At 44.7% G+C, this 17,558-nt stretch overlaps 1 protein-coding gene across 12 annotated transcripts in view; it reads left to right on the top strand.

Annotated features, from left to right (window-relative positions):
• TJAP1 (tight junction associated protein 1) overlaps positions 1-17,558 on the top strand; it is a 40,657-nt gene that overhangs the window by 9,104 nt on the left and 13,995 nt on the right. For 10 of the 12 annotated variants that reach the window (XM_086878032.1, XM_086878026.1, XM_086878031.1 and 7 more), the window contains 2 exons: positions 14,173-14,267; positions 16,358-16,410. The gene's annotated coding sequence lies outside the window, so the exon portion shown is untranslated. Of the gene's footprint in view, positions 1-7,658; positions 7,884-14,172; positions 14,268-16,357; positions 16,411-17,558 lie in introns of those variants that run through there. The other 2 variants (XM_086878036.1, XM_086878029.1) reach the window with 1 other exon arrangement.

Here is a 17,558-nt window from a genome sequence, read left to right as displayed (position 1 = left end):
CGTGTCTGTTCTTATTCTTGTGAAAGTAGACTTTGTTCTCTGAAGGCTGCTAATCATGCCCCATGGGGGTGTAATCAGTTATAAGGTATTTAATGCAGTGCAGGCGGGAACAGGCTGCCTGGCCGGGCTGGCAGATTGCAACACTACAATTATAAAGGGCCCCTTTCCCCCACTCACCCGCCCACCGGTGGCAGGATGAGGGTACCTTGAAACAGCATTGAGTCTATGAAAAGTAAAGATGTAGTGGGGGAAGGGAGAGGAGAAGCTGAAGAGGCAGCTCCTATTCTGGGAAACAAGCAGACCTACATTTTGTGAGAGCTGCAGCCATTGCAGGTTGCACTGTTGAGACTTGCGGAGTTCAGGTGCCGTCACCGTCCAAGTGGATTGCACAGGGATGGCCCTTGGCAATGTGTAGAGCAGCAGGGGGCTTCCGTCCTGTCTGAACTGGGTTTTCTTGTGGTGGCTGGGGTTGGAGAGGTATGGAGTGGTTAGAAGGGGAGCAGTCCATTCTCCTGCATGCAGTGATTTAGACACCTAATCTAGAAATCCTGCCAGGCTTCTATTTATATCTTTTATATCTTTGTATATAAATCTATTGGTAAATTTGGCCTTTCATGCCCCATTATTCCAAGTATTGGAGCTGCTGCAGCATAATGAGTGGAACAGGTAGCCTGAGGCCTTGAATTTCAACAGGCATGAGAAAGTCTACTGGACCTTGGTCTGGTCCAGTCTGTTCTTGTTACTTAATATCAGATCACTTCCCTCTGTAAGGGCCTTGAAATGCACATGTAGGGTGTGGAGCAGCTGGGCCGCAAGCGTTATAAATCATCCCTGGTCCAACAGCCTGCTAGATGCATTGGTATGTCTCTGGAGCTTATGGCTACATTGACCTTTCCCCTTTTAGGTTCCCCAGAGGTTACAGTGTTTCAGCCCTTAATTGGTGCTCTCTGAATTTCCTGACACTGTTTTGTGTCTGTTACGTTCAAGTTGGATATATTCTTGCTGCAGTGCTCTTGGGACTGTTGGTTTTCCTTGTTTAGAGCTGAGAGAGTATTGGCTATTGTGTGTCAGAGTTAGCCCTTAACTCTGGGTGATGGATTTTTAAGGTTTCAGGAGTGGGTTGTCATTTACTTACGTTGCACAGAGTAAATGCAGATTCACAATGTGGGGAGTTCACAATATAGACTTGAGAATTCTGCTGACAGCTTCACATCTGCGACATCCTTCAGAGTAACTTCGTATTTGAGAATGTGAATTCTTTGGAAAGCTTTAGGATTTGTAGGAGTGCCACATGAAGGAGGAATAATGTTTTTTCTGACTAGAGCACAGAGTCTCCTTGCAACTCCAAAATGATGAGGTTCCGAGATAAGCAGGTACCTGATGGCTTGGGTATTTGTACATTAAGTTTTTCTTCTCTTGATTGCTGAAATGACTTGGTGTCAGTGCTGTAGAGGAAGAATGTTGCACAGTGAAGGTCAGATCTGTGTGTGTGGGCAGTGGAGACAAGCATTTAGAGAAGGATTTTGGGGTAATGAGGAAGTGCCTCCATCCCAGAGAAGATACTTGACTTAAGATAGGATGGTTTCCTAGGGATAGAAAAAGATCTGGATCCTTCCAAGCATCCCTGTTGCCCAAAGTCAGCTTCTTATTCAGCCCTGCCCCCTCAGGTCAAGGGACCCCAGTGTTGTGTTTGCCCCTTGACTTACAGGAAAAGTCAGGGAAATTCCCATCCCGGGCTAGTGCACAGAGTTCCTGCCCTGGACTGTGGCTACTTCCCAGCCTGGGCAGCAGCTCTTCTCCCTGTGGCTTGCATGCCCACTTGAGAACTCTCCTGCCTTGCTCTGTTTCTCTTGTCCCATGGGCTCAAGAGCTTGCCTGGAGAACGTGACCCTCACACAAATTAATTTGGGGCTGAAGCTGTCCTTGGGGTCCTGACAGTGGCCATGCAGGCAGGTGTGGGGAGGGAGCATGGTGGGTGTCAGCAGGGTGGGTGTGTGGGCTTGCTACTTGTTTTCCTTCTCTGCCTGGTGAGGAATGCAATGTGTTTGCCTTCCTTGGCCTGTGGTTGCAGCCGCATTCCTGCAGTGGGAGTCAGCACGGCGGCGGGCGGCGTGCTGTTCATGCCCCGTGGCTACATGCTTTCAGCTCCACATCAAAGGTGTATTTAGTGTGTAGCTTGTGCCATTCCTGGCCACACCTGGTGGCCTGCAGGCATGCAGGAGGTGGAGTCTGGCTGTGTTTGCAGATGGCATTCAGGGTTCAGACTTCTTGCTTGTGGAAAGGCTGGAGCTGAATCCATGTTAAACAACCCCAGGAATGCACCCAGAGAGCTGAGCGGCACAGTCACTCCAGGGGCATGTCCTAGCAGCAATGTTTCCTTTATAGCTGCAGCAAAATAACTCATGCCTTCTTCTCCAAAGGAACTGACTGTTTGCTTGGGTGTGTTGTACGGTTTAATTTACACTGATAAGGCCAATTAAGGTTGGCTCTTCCCCCCTCCCCCGGCAGCCTGTGTGCTGTTGGCAATCAGTAGATGACTGAGTGGTTTGTGCCATCCAGCGCTGCTCAGTACATAAGATGTCTGCCTGGAGATGGAATGGCTCTGGGGTTTAACCCGGGCAAGAGTGCTTCCCCCAGTCAGTGGGTAAATGTTCTGTTCCAGCTTCTGGAAAATATTTTTCTAGCTGGTAGCCCAAGAGCTGAGGACAGGAAGTTTGCTGTAGGATGGCATATCAGGATGTAGCTGTTATTTTGGGATCCTTGATATGATATCTGTTTTGAGAAATGGTCACTTGTTTCCTATGCATCCGTCATGCAAGCCATCCTTGTTGTCTGTACAAGTCTTTCATTTGCCTGGCGCAGGGAAACGTGTTCCCATTTGGTAGTGCCATTATGGGCAGCCCATAGGCAAGGCTTGTGGGAGTAACAGCAGACCGTGTTCTGGGTAAGCCCTGAGCTGTTCATTACTCCATTTGCTTGCATCTTCTGCAGTTTCCCTTTCTATCAATTGCCTTTCAGACAATTTCTAGCTGCCTGAAATTCTGTGACCTGCCAGTCATTTCCTTATTAAAGTTAGTCTTCTGCAGAAGACCTCCCTACTGCCATCCTTGGATAGTAGCAGGAATGACGGAATTTGCTCTCAGAAGTTCTGTGGCTTTATAGCTTTGTTTTTGCTTTTTTTAGCCATCACCACACTCTCCACGTGAGTCACTGCAGAGGAGCACACTGCAAGCAGGTCCATGCCACCCTCTGTCCAGAGGGTTGTATCACTTTTCAAAGCAGGATCTCAATGATTGAGGGAATGCTACTTGTTCCAAGGCTCTTAGCATTGTGAAACAGTTCGAAATTTTTCACACTGGGCTCTCTCTTCTCTTTTGATTTCATGTAAACTGTGCATTTTATTTCAAACTAGTTGCCACCAGCTCCGTACGTGACTATTAGGGCTTGGATGCTGAGAAAGTGTATTGCCTGAATCTTCATTTTCTTTCCTCCCCTGCTCTGTTCTGCGGTGGCAGACTGGACAATATGCCCTGCAGCAACAGGAAGTGGTAGCAAATATAAGTTTAAAATTGGATTGTGTGGCAGGTTACTAATAGAACATTTAAGTGTGTATAATCATTGTCATACTGGCTGTTTCAGCTTTGTCATTCAATATGGGCTATGGCTGCAAAGTTGGAGGTCTTGTTTTGGATTACATACTGCTTCTGCTGACACTTTGCAATTGCCAGGAAAGGAGTGAGGGAATAAGAATGTGACGTTGGCCAGAGAGGAAGTATGGCTTATTATTGTTTTTTTCCCATCCTGTTGGTGAGTTTTAGTACGTTGTGAAGAGAAAGTCACTAATTCCTTGTTTTGGCTTCCCTGCTGGCCTTCAAGGCTGTAGGAATCCAGGCCTCTGTGCTCCTGTATCCAGTCCTGGGCAGTTGTGTTCCTCTGGCTAGAGCTGTAACCCTCCCAAGTAGCTACATCTCCCCCTGCTGGAACAGACAGCAGAAGGCACGGCTACGGCTGGACGGTAAAATTGGGAATTGGTCTGATTTTGGGGCAGTCACCTTGAGCCGGCAGCAGATGTGGTGTTTGTCCAGTTGAGACATTCCTTAGTCCAGAGTCACAGATTCAGCGGAGCCAGGCTCAGGCAGCTGCATGAAGCTGAAGGCATGAGTAAACAGCTCACTGTCGATACTGAGCAAACACCTTGTCTGTGTAACATCTGCCTGGCTATATGCTGGCATTCCTCCAGGGTCTTTGCCCTTAGATGAGCAGTGAGCTACTAGCTCTTTGGGTTCTTTCTGACACTTGACAAAAAAAAGATACCTGGAGTGTGGTGGCTTGCTTTCTTTAAGATATCTGGGGTTTATTAGTCCTCAGTTAGAGCTCCTTCAAGGAGGGGTGACTTCACTTGTAGCTCAACTATTTCTCATTCCATGTTTGCTCTCTGAAGAGCTGCGTAGGGTTTACTTATGGGAGATCTGCAGGAGGGAGCCCTCTGTAGGGGAAGAAACAGCTTGTCTGTTTAGCATTACTAAAAAGGAGTGGTTTTCCTTAACCTTAGAATAATTAATGGACTTAGGCTATCCCAAAGGACAACAGTGGTAAAGGCATTTTAGTTTCACAAGAGCGATGCCTGGTGGGGGATGTAAAGTAGTCTGGAATAGCTGACCTTGTGGTAAAACTGAAGTGATGGGCCTTTGCTGCAATTGCCCCTTGAGACAATTAATGCATTAATTAATTATGATGCTCATAATTAGCTCCAGAACAGCAGTGGTGCTAGCAATGATGACAGATGTGGAAGGAGGTAGTTGATGAGAGGTCTCTCTGACTCATCTGCCACAAAGAGAAGTTGTGTCTGAGGGAAGAGCTGAAGCAACCCGCCTTGGTCACAGGTGGGGAATCAGTGGTTATCTCCCTCCAAGGGAGGAAGGTGAGCCTAGGAAGTACAATTCAGTATGTACAGAAGGACAAGCAGTGCAGCCCATGACTGCTGGTGAAAGGCAACCTCCCTGTGCAGGGCAGGGGGTGGAGGTGTGAGTCCCTGCTGCTGTGGCTGGGATCCTGCTGTTAAAAGGACTGACTGGAGCCCAGGGGAACAGGGAGAGAGGAGCTGTAGTCAGTTGCGTGCTTTACACAGGTCATCAGTGAAAGATTGATGGGTGGATCTGTTTGTTTTTCCTAAGCTGGATTAAGCCATGTTATATTTCTGTGACTGAACTCAGAATGAAATCTCTCAGTAGTTCAGTGGTGCTGAAGACTAAGAGAATCATTAAAAACACCCCAAACAAAACCAAAAACCCAAACCAAACAAATGAGGCAAACTGAGGCAGGTTAACTACAGGACCACACCACAAAAAAGAGAGAAGATGCTCCAGAGTTACATGCTGCTTCAGGAGCTGTGCTGCTGTATTGTTTACAGATCTGAGGCAAGTTTTGTGCCTGTTCTTGCCCCTGGCTCAGACTCTGAATCTGCTAGGCCAAAAGCATGGATTTGAAGCCATCTCCTTGTTCTGCCTTTGTGGCCTGTTGAGATGACTACTGCCACTGTGTACAGGAGTGGATGCTCTAGCAATCAGCATTGTGCCTGGATGCAGAGGCTGAGTGGAAGTCAATGGGGAATATTTGTTTTAGCCTCCAAAGCAGGCAGTGGCTGTGACATGGGTTAAGTGTGAGATTTCTGTGCCTGGTGGGAATCCTGCTTTGCAGGAGTCAGTAGCAACACCACTTTTAACCTCTGGGAAGAGAAAGGGCCAGGATGTCATCAGCTTTGGGAAGGGGCTGTGACGATCCTTTTTCTCTTTCGTCCCTTTGGCTGGACAGTTTTATTCCTCAAACACCACAAACACCACTTTGCTTCTCTCAGTGCTGCTCTGCTTTTCCCTACCAGCTTACAGCAAGCTGTTATTGCTCATTGTAGGTGATGTGAGGTTCAGGCAGCTTGGTTGACGAACACCCCACTGTTATCCTCACACAACACTGGTGTCACTAGTTTTACTTCATTATGCTGACTGCTGTATGTATTCAGTGCTGTAGAGATCATAAAATATTTCTGTGCTAGATCTTCTCTGGTGAATAGCACAGAGGATGTCTCAAGTTTCCATGGCAATGTTTCTGAATGTGCTTCTGTCACCAAAGAAAGAGGGACTTACAATTGATTAAGATTTGAGGATTTTGTCTGAGAAAGGGGATGGTGATGAAACTGCATATTAGTTGTTTACCTGCCTTTGGATGTGACTCTGACTGATACATAATCTGGAGAAAGAGGAAACTGACATTTGGTTAATGGCAGAGATGGCCTGTGTCAAGCAAACTACAGCTGGACCCCTGGACATGCTTAACTGTTCAGCTACAGATGCAGCTGTACAATCACCCAACAGCTAAGCCTGTACCATTCTCTGCCTCTCATATCTGACCATCTGCTAGGGAGAAGCTAATTAAACCAAAACGATTCTTGCTGGGATTAAACCCCAGCAGCAGAAAGAATTGAATATAGTACAAATATTGTTCTACTGCTTGATCAGGGTTGCTGCTTTATTTGTTCTTATAACGAATTGCAGGCTATTCAACTCAATTGCTGTCAGGTAGGTGTTCAGCTCAGGCACACTTTCCTTTCTCTTTTCTATCCTCGATCATTCTTGTTTGAGGTGCCAGAAATAAGACCATCTTCCTGAATTTTCATGCAGTTCCTTTCTTATGACAGCTGAGTCTGTTTTTCTTTAACTTGCTACTTAATGCAAACCCAACACACAAAACTGGCTTTTTGTCTTAGTGTCTCAGTTTCTCTACTTACGGAATGGAAATTGTTCCTGCCTTCTTTGCATGTATTTATGGTGAGAATGAATCCTAGAGTTGATGCGGGGCCACATAACTTTATAGTCACACCAGTGTGAATCTGAGACTTAAGACCAAACAGTTTATTGCAAAAATATATCTGCAGCCCTATGAGAGTTGAAGTTTAAATCTTATAAAACAGAAAACATGTAAGTGTAGTTCCCTTAGCAGCCAAACTCTTGTGCACCTACAGTCTTTGATGCCATGTGATCTGGGTTTCAAAATAGCTCTTTCAAAAAAAAAAAAAAAAAAAAAGGAAAAGAACTTACAATTCAGGTTAATTTCAGGGCTGCTGTGTGTACTCAAGTGACAGGTCACCACTTTATTCAGAGTTGTGGAACAATTTAGTTCCTGAAGGCCAGTGAGGGATTTAGTTCTCTTCAAGTGGGTCTGAGAGGATTCTTGATAATGTCTTTCTATGCTAAACCTGGAAAACTTGCACTGAAGAGAAAATTAGTTCTGCACATGGTAGCTCAGAGGCAGCTGTAGAAGGTGGCCCTAAGGAGAGAGAAAAGGTTGGGTTGCTGGTAATGATGTGAGGAAGACTGGTAAGCTCGAAGAGACACGATTCAAAAAGCAGGTAGAGATGAAAGAGTGCCAAGAGAATGAAGATGAAATTAATCTTGATGTTCAGGAGGAAGAGTTTGAATAGTTTTTAATGAGGAATAGAAAGAACATTACTAATTTTGGAAATGTTGAAATTTAATTTTGACAGATATGTTTCCTGGGGAGATGCTGTGGGAACTGAGGAGATGAGAGATGATGTTAGAGTGTGGGTTTGTAGCATGTTAGGTCTGTGACCTAAGACTTGTTTTGTGTATGTGCTTGCCCCACAGTTAACAGGAGAACATATTTTGGTAGAAGAGGGTCAGTCGTAAGACTGCCTGGGGGAGTTAGATAACGTGCTCTAACGCCACACTCCAGTTCGCTCAGATAAACTGTTGGTGAGCCATACCCTTAGGAATGAGCAAGTGAGGAACACCGTCTTCCCGGAACTGCTCCAGGTATTTTGGACATCAGCAAGCAAAAGCTGTGTGGGAGTATGGAAAACAGTGTACAGTGTGAGTATTTGTGATCAGCCTTTCCATCTTGCTTGGGGAAAGCAGAGAAAATACTAAGCTTCACTGGTCTGAGCGTTGTTATGATGTTTATTTGGCATAGCATTAATAAAACTTTTAAGACATATAAATGTCAATACCTTTAGTATCTTAAATTACATTGTGTAGTGTAGTTAGCTTATTTTGATTCTGAGAGAGGCCACACTGTTGTGAGTTTGGGGTTTTTTGCAAGAAAAACCTCCAAACTAAACAGGAAAACAACAAAATCTTTGGAAGCAGAAAAGTGCAAAAAAGGGTTAATGTCAATATCAGCAAGGATTTTGTCATTGCAGAGAAGTTGTACTGATTTAACTTAATCAGATTAGAGACAGCTGTGATTATATTAGTGCAGCATTCCTGTATAGGCATCCTTAATTTAGTTTGTCTTGTATCTATCTATTTAACTTAAGTTGTTTCAATGTAAAGTGCTCTTAAACTGAATTAGGAACCTTTGCCCAGGAGCGTTATACTGCTTTATATTATTTTCTAAGTCAATTTAATTTAGTACAGTGTATATGTAGACAAGACCTTGGGGAAAAAGCTGATCCTTTTTATTACTTGCTGAACAGTCTGTCATGTTTGGCTGCAGCCATGTGATCATGGAATGAAAGAGCCTGTTGTGGTGCATGTCGGTGGAGGATGGGCAAACTGATCATTGTGAGCCTTTGTACAACTTGACCATTCTTAGCCATAGTGTTCAATTAAAGTAGGTTGATCCTTCTTGTAAATGAGGCTTTTTCCTATCTAGAACAGATGTGAGACCCCTGTAATGTTATTTTAGGTTTCATCCTAGGCCTACCAATAAAAGTGCCTGCAACGTGGTTACTGTCCTGTTTAGGCAGCAAAAGCAACATCTTAAAGCTTGGCACAAATGTTTAATGTTTCAAAAAAATCAGATGGCTGAGCAGGTTTGAGCTGGATTTTGCTACTTTTCTTCATCCATAGCTTGAAATAAATGTCACCTAGTTTTGATGCTGTTTCCTTCCTGGTCTATGTCTTCTGACAGTATGTGCTACCTGTTATATGTAGTGACTTACACACATACAGAACTTATGGCCAAGGAATTAGTACTGCAGATGTCAGTTCTCTTTCTGGTTGAAAAGGATAAATCTAGTCAATACATCTTGTGTTCTGCTTGCTGGTAAAGGCTGGATGGGAACAAAACTGGCATGTGAGTTATTCTGCAAGCGTGGTTGTAGTGATAGCATTTCAGAATAAAGCTGACTGCTGTAAACAGCCGTTTTATTTTTTGAGATTTGTTTTTGTCAGCACCTGCAAGCATTAGGGCTGGACTTAGCGCCTCCTCAGCATTGCAGATGCTCAGTAAGCTAGGTCACTGTAGCAACTTGTCCATCTGTCCTCTGTAAATAATGCAAATAATGTGCTGTGCTCCATTGTCCCACTGTGTAGATACTGCATAGTGTGTCAGCCATCTGTGCATCACTGAGACTCTCGGACAGAGGGCATGTTTTGGAGAGTGGATTGTGGCAAGTGTATAGTTGAATGCTCCGGCAATGGAGCATTCTCTAGTATTACTATATCTCTGCTAGAGGGACAGCTCAGTGACATTCAGTTCCTGGCACTGAAGAGATCGAGATTGCAGTTTGCCCAGAACTTCTGAACCAAAGCTTGAAACAAGAGGACTGTTGATGTTAATTGCTGGGCGTTGTGTGAGACTTAGGGAATACTTACAGGGGCTGAGAGTCTGCCTCTCAGTAGCTGAAAAATTTGAGCTGCTTCTACCTTGTCCTAATTAAATGCCTTTTGATTTTATGCTCTAGGAAGGTAATGTATGATTTTCCCCCTCTTCTTCCCCTCCTACACAGCACAGGATATGACAGAGGTCAGGGAAAGGAATTCCTGCATGGTGATTTTCTACAGAAACCTCCCTCTTTCACTTCTATTCAAATGTTTGCATGTTGTAGTCATTCCCTTGCTGGTGTTTGAGAAAGTTTACGGCCATGACTCCCGAATTTCCCTCATGTGACCTGTCAGCTTTATCCAGATACATGTTGTTAGGGTATCAGGATTTGCTTTTTCTATCTGGGGCCAGACTCTTCCACAATCTTTAGAGAGTTCTCCTAATCTCCAAGAATTTTTATCTAATGTTCTGGTATTTCATTAAATTCCTGAGCAATATACTCTAGAAGTCTTCTCGTGTGAGATCTTAAAAGAACAGGTAAGAAGACCGAGTGAGGAAGGACATGAATCCCAGGGTGCTAAGATGAGGAGACTCTGAAAGTTTGTAGCCTCAACTACCTTGTGAGAGTTGGAAGGATCACTGAACAAACTAAACAAACTTCTGGTGTGTCAGCAGTTCTGAATGAGGAGCTGTCATTAGCCCTTGATGTAGCTGTCTGTGCTAAAGGTAACTTGGTAAATGACCTTTTGCTAAGATGGTTCTTGTACAATTTCAGGTGTAGCCATTAAAGGTAGTTCTATGCTTTATATGCATTAAAAAGCTGGTGCTCATTTCCTGGTCAGAATCTCCCCTGGGTATTTTTATTCTCCATTAACATTCCTTCTGGGGATTGAATTCTGGTCCTTTGCTTCCTGTCCTGTTCCTGTTCAGATGTTAATCAGCTGTTGCATTCTATTCCAGTTACATGTTAGTGATGCTAGCATTTCTTGGTCAATGTTGACCACTCTTGGCTTCTATAAAAGAATTAGGGAAGCTAAGCTACTCTTAACACAGCAGAGTAGATAACAAAATGCACACTTAAGGGTGTGGAGTGCAACTGAATTACAGGGACTGAGATCTTTGTCTTGTGGAAGGAGAGAAAAGAACTGTAAGAAAAGTGTGATTCTGATAATTTTTAAGAGAATTCTGCATGGTGCAGTGGATATGACTGATACATGATATGTCCCGTGGTATTTCCATTCAACAAGAACTGTGTATGACTGGAGTCCAGGGATTTAATTTTCTTGGGAAATGTCTTAGGTGTTAAGTAGGACTTGTTACATAGACTGTTGTTCAACAGCTAGCCTGATCCCTTTTTCTTGATAGCTCTTGGAATTGTTCCCATGCAGAGAACAGAGATTTCTGCCTGACAGTCAAGGTTAATTGGTATGGAAAAGCAGGAATGAGCAATAATCCTCCTCAAACTCGATTTTAATCCAAGAGTCACTATAATGCTATTACTCAGATCTGAATCGTGAGCATTAACATACAAGCAGAACTGAGACGTGAGTCTGCACTTGGAGCTGTCATCCTTCTATTTTAAAATGAGTTTTAATGTAGCCAGCAGTACAATGGATCTGAACATTCTTTTGAGATGCCTTCTCTGAATGAAAAGATCTCTCTCATTAAATGTTAAAGGACCCTTTAATAACCTTGCAGTCCTTTTCAATTGTGCTTGGCACCAGCAGTCTACAGGTGCTGCTTTTAATTTCACACAGCTTGTTTTTCCGTCGTGGACAGACAACCCTTGGTGCAGTTACTGCATTGTCCATCTTCCTGGTTAGTTGTCTTGGTCAGGCTTTCTGCAGCAGCTTCTCAGGTAGTCTGGCTTGAGACTTTTGAAAGCCAAGGTTTCCTCTATCCATAAGCACAGGAAGGCAACTAGACAAAACTCTCTTGCGTTTGCTTTTCATGAGACTAGTCAGGAGATATTGATACCTCCTAAAGCAGGATGTGCCAATATCCTGTATTAGATATGCATGCAGGATATAGGTTGGCCCACTGAGTGAATATTCCAGGTTAACTGTGGCGGTCAGATATGTGTCACAGGACATTTGGTGTTCTTACTTGTTGGTGTTGTACCTGCAAGTTTTTGGTGTGTGCTGACTCTGATAGTCACAAAAAATCTTTCTGTAGTGTTGAATTAGAAACAAATGTGCCTGTGATTGTGTTATGGAATGTATTTTTTCAGTAATACAAATTTATTTTTCTGAATAAAAAGCAGTGCTAAAGAAATGCTGCTGTTAAGAGGAAAAAGCTGGAAAGGCGATAAGAGTACCTGAAATAAGAAACTTTATTTGCATCATAATCACTGTATTTCTCTTGAGGAAGGGACACTGCTGACCCTCAGCACTGGTAAGAAGGCTGTTTTATAAGTTCAGAAAAAGCAACACAAGATAAGTTGATGATAAGGAAACGCCTGCAAGTCTTCTTCCTCTTTGCAGGGAATGTTAAGCTGCTGCAACTACAAACAGGCAGAAGCTGTGTGTATCCTATAACCAAAGTTATATATTGGCTGCCTCAAGCCTCAAGGGACTTTCCAAATACGAGGAGGAGACACTAGGTGCCTACAAATGTTGCCTTTTTCTTTCTCTTGTTCTTTTCCTTTTAGTCCAAAGCATTCCTGTTTGGACCTTCCTTTCTCTGCTAGGGACCTCTTTCTTGTTACTGGAGATAAAGCAATGCTTATGGGTGGTGGTGTGGTTTTGTATGCGTGCCAAGTGGCTGTTTATTCTGTTCAGGGCCCACAGAACTGTCTGAAGCAATTCTGTGCGAGATGGCATCTGTTTGTGGTGTGTGGTGAAGGTTTTGCCTTTCTCAGGTCACACAGAGAACAGAGCTACCATGCAGGAGCTCTGCTGTACTGAGCTGCAATGGATTTTACACTGAGGGATGCTCTCTGGTAAAACCAGCTAGAGTCAAGCTTGTGTGCTGCCTGTGCAGCTGCATTCTGTCACTGTGGTTAATCCCAGCTGGCAACCAAGTACCACGCAGGTGCTTGGTCACTCTCCCCTCTGCTCCCAGGGGGATGGGGAGGAGAATTGGAATAAAGTAAAACTTTTGGGTTAGGATTAGAGCATTTTAATAATTGAAATAAAGTAAAATGTAATAAGAATTGTAATGGGGAGAGGGAGAGTGGAATAAAACCCAAGAAAAACAAGTGATGCACAATGCAATTAGTCACCACCTGCTGACCAATGCCTAGCCTGTCCCTGAGCAGCAGTTGGCCCTTCCTAGCAACTCCCCTCAGTTTGTGCAGTGAGCATGATGCCACTAAATATGGAATATTTCGGTGCTTGGTTTGAGTCGGCTGTCCTGGCTGTGCTCCCTCCGAGCTTGGTCAGCTGTCCTGACCACACTTCCCACCAGCTTCTCATGCACCTTATCATTGGCACAAGAAACTGAGAATTCCTTGAGTTAGAGTAAGCATTGCATAGTAATAGCTAAACCGTCAGAATGATGTTACCATCATTCTCATCCCAGATCCCAACCACAGCACTGTACCAGCTAGCAGAGAGAAAATTAACTCTGTCCCAGCCAAAACCAGGACATGGTGTCTTTGTGAAGAAGGAGTTTGTGTGTGCTTTGTCAGTGTGAGCCTTGGGGCCCTTGATAAGCCATTCCAGTGAAGCTGTAATTGTCAGTGAGCTTAGAAATCAGACTGGAATAACAGTGGGCAATAACTAGAACACAATGGAATTGAACCTGTTGCAGGTGATAGACTGGTAGAAAGAGGACTGTAAATGTTAAGGAATATTACTGACGAGAGGTGGAAAGGATGGATAAAATGAACTAGGAGTTTAAGTTTCCTCTTGTATTACAGTGCTAATTAGAATAGCTGAAGAGCTACCTCCTACTGTAGCTCCAGGCTAAAATTGAGCTTCTGCAGGGTAGCTTCTGCAGGGTAGCTTCTGCAGTCTTAATGTGGACTTGACAGCAAGCTCCTTCAGAGAGAGACTTGTGAATAGTGTGATGAACAGAATTAGTGCCTCCTGTTTCTGGGTATCACCTATATCCATTTCTGCTTTGGAGCACAATGTCCATCTGTTCTGCAGAGAGTATATGTGCTCCTCTCTGAACAGAGGTGTGGTGAATTGAACCACCTTGGGATCCTCACCCTGTGGTAGCAAGAGATGCTCAGGTATTGTAGATGAGGAGGAGGCCTTTGCTGTGCTGTTCACTGCAGGGATGTCTGCTAAACAAAATCAGGTTGGTGTGGCAGAGTGGTTGGAGCAGGATGATGGCGACTGGATTCTTGATGGTGGACAGGAATGCAGGTGGGGAAGCAGGGACCCTTGGACCTATGTAGAAAAAACAGCTGACTTTCCAAGGGCAGTTATTGGTCTGCACAGGCATCCTGCTGGATGGAGATAAAAGACCTGTGCTTTCTGGGATACAGTGAAGACATGGAGCTTTTACAGTGGAGGGACCTGGCATTAGACAGTAATCTGATGGTGCAGCAGTTTGCTGTTGACTTCTGCCCTGGTGATGGGCTGCTCTGAGCATGCCTGGTTCTTTCCATGTTTTGTGCTGATAGGTGACTGACACCAAGTTTCCTTTCTCATGTTTCAGGAGCTGTTAGCCAGATGCTGCTGAATGCTGACAGGAGAAAGCTGATTCAGAAACAGACAACCAGAAATGTTTGGACACGTCGTCACTTTGGATCTGTAAGTCCTTGTTTGAGGGGAAGTTGCCTGGCAGCCCTGTGAGTTTTTGAGTATCTATGGAAATTCTCAGATCACAAGGGTAGATTTCAAACCTTGGTATCTTTTCCAGGTAAGTGGGGATGAGATGGCAGGTAGCATAGTTGCTGCCTCTAGGGTAGGAAGCAGGAGAGTTCTGTTTGAGCCTGAGGAACTGTGTGCTGAGAGACCAGGAAGCTTTTGGCATGTTTGTTCTGAGCACATCTGCAGTGGAAACATGTGTGGACCCATGGGTGCAGCTGTTCCTGGAAGCCTCTGTCTGTCTGCCATGTGGCTGGTGGTTATGCCTTAATGCTGAACCAGTTCCTGCTGGGAGCTGATGGAAAAGAAAATTCAAATTTGTGTTGGCCTGATCCTTCCTGGAGGTGCATGTTCTCCCTTTCCCCTCATACTTTACAGTTTGTTCCACAGAGCAGTTCTGCTATTGTGAAGCTGTTTTTCCCTGTGCTAGTTGAGACCCGACTCCAGCATTGTAGCAAGGAAAGGGGCCAGACAGCTTGTTGGGGCAGGGCCAGCACTGGGGCACCTCTTCAATTTGTTTTGGCAAAGCTTGATTTTTCATGTCCTGGTTGCCTGTGTGTTCCATTCACCTTCACTCTGACTCTCCCTGCATGTGTGTAACTGCTCCACACCTTGCCTCCTGTCCCACCTCCCAGGGCTTCATGCCGCTGATGTGGCAAAAGTAGCACAGCAGCAATAGTGCTTCAGGGAGAGGAAGGCTTTTCTTGAATTCTCTCATGCCAGTGACAGAGTGATGGCCACACAGTTACTCTCTTACAGCTAACTAGCCCAGATTAACCCAATTCTCTTCTTGTAGTGATGGGTACCTCTTGTGGTTTGATTTCCACTGGCAACTAAGTGTCACACAGCTGTTGGCTCACTTCCACCCCTCAGTGGAACGGGGAAAGATTTGGGAAAAAAGTAAAATTTTGTTGGTTGGGATATATACAGTTAAATGGAACAGAAAAGAAAGAGAGTCTAATAAAATAGGTAGAATGTACAAAACAAGGGATGCACAGTGCAATTGCTCACTGCCTGCTGACCAATGCCCAGCCAATTCCTGAATTGCTGCAATGGCCCCTGGCCAGCTTTCCCCCTGGTTTGTATATTGACCATGATGTCCATGTGCTATGGGACGTCCCTTTGGACAGTGTGGGTCAGCTGTCCTGGCCATGTCCCCCCTCAGCCTCTCCTCAACCTGCTAACTGCTGGGGTGGGGTGAGAGGCTGAAAAATCTTTGCCTTAATGTAAACACTGCTTAGCAGCATCTAAGACATCAGTGTGTTGTCAACTTTATTCTCAGCCCAAATCCAAAGCACAGCACTTACTAGCTACTAGGAAGAAAATTAACTGTATCCCAGACAAAACCAGTTAAATACCCCAGGCTTTGACCAGAGAGGAAGGCTGTTTCTAAACCTGTTTTGTATCCCTGGTTGGCTGGGGACTTTACAGAAGCCTGTTAACAGCAAGGTTGAGTGTGATATGCTGCTTGATGGAAATCAGAGAGTAGCTTGCCTTCCTCCCTTGTGGAGGTGTGGGTTATCACAGCTCTAGGCACAAATGTTTTGGCTCAGACAAGAGCCTAATAATTGCCAGCTCATTTGTGGGTGAAAAGCACTGACTTAAAAGGATGAGTGAGATAACTGTTAGCATCACCAAACTTGTGTACTGAAGGCTCCACAGTTAGCATCCCTCTGCAGTGGGAGGGAAGATTAGCTGGGAGGGTCCCATTCTAAAGGAGGTTTGGTTAGTCTTTTCTGGAACCAATGTTACTTTGAAGCCATTGCTTTGTGAATTTTGTGATTCCTGAATGCCTTGAACATTTCCTTGCCATGTGCATTTCTGGCTCTTGCAGGGCTATGTGGCCAAGTGTTTCTAAGTTCATTTTCTTTACTTTCAGATGATCTGATGTGGGTTGAGGCAGGTACCTGGAATTAAGTGACCATCCCAGTTGTCCTTGGCTATAAATATTCCCTATGCTTTACATATTTATGGGATGAGATTTCAAGCTGGCTGTTTTGGTGGATGCTAAGCTACTTGTTTCTCTTCTTCAGGTCATCTGAGTGAGTGTCCCGGCTTCATGAGGCTTTGAATTTGACCCAGGCTGGTAAGTGCTCGTGTTCTTATGAACTAGAGAAACGACTGTGATTTCAGCTGGGCATATCTTCACGCACATATCCCGTCCTTAGCCTGGCAGAAATTGAGAGAAGAGTCCCCATGACCACCTGTTTGATAGTGGGCCATTTATAAACCTTCTTCTGGTCAGGTTTTCGGCCTTTCTCTTGGAAAAAAGAGAAACTTCATCCCAGCAAATTGGACCTATCTGTTTTGCTGCTTATGAATGCAGTGAAATGTGCATTCAGTATTATGGATGTAATTTTTCTAAAATATTAGACATCTCTGCATCTACTTGAGTCTTTTTAGGAGAAGGAACTTTGAGGGAATGACTGCAGCAAGCAGAAGTTCCCAGCATACTGGTGCGGGAGATTTACAGGTTAGCCCTGGGAAGCTGTTTGTGTTTGTTGATAGGTGCGAGAAACTTTTGTGAGCTTGTGTTTATAGCAGAGGGAAGGACAGTTTGCAAATGTACTTGTGAAGTGTAAAGCCTATTATGGCTTGGGACTGCTCTGTGCTTGGTGCAGACACCTCCCACTTGCCTTCCTCTCAGGGAACTCAGTCTGGGTGTCAAAAGAGGCAGCTAGATTAGAGCAGATAAGAATTGGAGAGAATTAAAGAGCCTGATTCTCAAGGCTCCATTTAGACTTTTACCATGTAAAATTCCACTTTCCAACACACAAAGCAAGTGAAGTCTGCTGGGTCACAGCCTCATGGTAGCCATTGACTGCAGGTGTGTAAAGGGGAGCTGTGTGGCCCTGCTTGTAGAAGTGAGGAGAGAGCGTGATCTGAATGGACACAGGTCCTGCACTTTGAAGGGCTGCAGGTCAGGTGCTGAGGATTGCAGAGATGCTAGGCTTGCTGCATGTAAGGGTCCCTCAAGGGGAATGAGATTTAGGCACTTAGTCCAAATACAGGACAGCTATGAATGATGAATATGTTGTCACTGAGGAAAGTCTGGTATTGGGCTCTGCAGCACCTGCTTGATAGCTCTGAGACTTCTTGTCTTGTGTACAACAGGGTGGTTGACATTCTGGCTGCTTGTGGGGTTGTCTTCCTGCCCTCAACTGCAGACTCAGAAGATGGAAAGGAAGGTGTTTCTTCCATGTGTACAGGACAGCTGCTTTTCTTCTACCCAGT

This window comes from Cyanistes caeruleus, chromosome 2 (assembly GCF_971803275.1).
Source record: "Cyanistes caeruleus chromosome 2, bCyaCae1.hap1.1, whole genome shotgun sequence".
NCBI classification, from domain to species: domain Eukaryota; kingdom Metazoa; phylum Chordata; class Aves; order Passeriformes; family Paridae; genus Cyanistes; species Cyanistes caeruleus.
Note: the sequence above shows the minus strand (reverse complement) of the source record. Positions and strands in the feature narration are given on the sequence as shown.